Genomic DNA, 1,705 nt, shown 5'->3' on the forward strand with positions numbered 1-1,705 from the left:
GGCTCCCTGTCTCCCACTTCCCACCGCGCCAGCCGGGACCCAAGCCTGCTGTTCAGTCATCTGTCCGGTCATTTAGGTTGTGACGGCCCCTGGCTTTTTATATATTAGGATTAGAAAAATATATCTCTTTGAAGTGTTGGCAAAGAATAGAGTACGTCCCCAAAAATCTTTTATTTATTATATTTTTTATTGATTTCAGAGAGGAAGGGAGAGGGGAGAGATATAGAAACATGAATGATGACAGAGAATCATTGATCAGCTGCCTCCTGCACCTCCTACACTGAGGATTGAGCCCACAGCCTGGGCATGTGATTTGACTGTAACCTCCTGGTTCATAGGTTAACACTCAACTGCTGAGCCACACCAGCTGGCCTAAAAATATGTTTTTAAAAATAAAATAAAAGTGAACAGCTGAAGGGACATATATAATACTTGTAACAATAAAGATTTAAAAAGTAATAAAGATAAATGAATTTTAAAAGTAAAAAGAACAGCAGGTCATCCAGAGGCAGCCAAGCAAAAGGCACAGTCCCCGAGATAGCCCACACTATTGGGCCTTCTTGGTCACATGGTCAGCCTAGGATGCCAACTCTGATTGATCACCAGGAGGATGGAAGTGATGGGCTGTTGGTTGTGACCTTGGACAGGACTGTGGCTGTGCAGTGGTTGATGCAGCTTTTGTGCTCAGAACTTCATCTGGGAACACAAACCTTGTTTGAGTCACTTCCTACAGTCTCCAGTTGAGGTCCTAACAAGGAGATCGGTCATAGCTCTGTCACTTGCCAATGTCTTGTTTAACAGTCTGCCTTCATCACGCAACACTGCCCAGATTCCGTTCTTTGAGTCAAAGCGCAGAGATTATCTGTCCGTCGAATCCAAACTCCCAGGATGCACTGGTGAGTACACTGGATTCCTGCTTACACATGATGCTGCCCTGTAGGGAGAGAGGATCGCTGGTTGCAATGATCTCTGCTTCAATGTCAAGCAGGATCTTTTTGAGCTCTTCCATCACGCATTTCAGAGAGTCTCTCTGTTGATCCCAGGCCTGTGTGGCATTCTCCTTCATCTCCTGAACACTGATGACTTTGACCTTCTCGCTACAGCAGGTATAATAAAGGAATGTGCTTCCACTTACCTCGCCTTGAATTTTATGCCATGGTTGATCACTGGGACTGACAATGAATTTATAGCTGAGATAGCACAGCGTGGGGCCGCTGGTTCCCATAGCAGAAGCAAGAGCAAGAAAACGGGGTTGACCTTTACAGACCGCTTCATCTCCACCTCCAGGTCCTGAGGTTAGGCGCACCGCGGGGGGGCGGGGAGAGCCGGGCTGACTGGGGGAGAGAGGGTGTAGGGGAGTCAGATCCTGTGAGGGCACCACAGAAGCCCTGTCCCGGCGCCTCGGGGCTCTGGCAAAATCCGAATCTGAAATTGCTCCGGCTCAATCACCTGCACTGGGTTCCTTTCCTGCATTCAATTCTTACCCACGGGCAAAATTCAGCTGGATTAAAAAGGATCACAAAATCCAGTTTTCAGCCTAGAATGCAGAAACTACCTGCTACCTCCAAAGCAGCAGCCTCAAGAACTCAAGGTTCTGTGCCCTCCGAGTTCCTCACTGAGTTTATTTAACGTTTGCTATTCCAGGTTTCTCTAATGCTCTGTAGTGGTTGCTTCCTAAATTCCACTAGGCATAGAGTCCATATCT

The 1,705-nt window shown here is 47.3% G+C and overlaps 1 pseudogene; it reads right to left on the minus strand.

The window, feature by feature from the left end:
* Positions 1 to 599: 599 nt before the first annotated feature.
* LOC102756578 lies at positions 600 to 1,275 on the minus strand (annotated as a pseudogene).
* Between the last annotated feature and the right edge of the window lie 430 nt (positions 1,276 to 1,705).

Source organism: Myotis davidii, unplaced genomic scaffold (genome assembly GCF_000327345.1).
Source record: "Myotis davidii unplaced genomic scaffold, ASM32734v1 scaffold115, whole genome shotgun sequence".
Lineage (NCBI taxonomy): Eukaryota > Metazoa > Chordata > Mammalia > Chiroptera > Vespertilionidae > Myotis > Myotis davidii.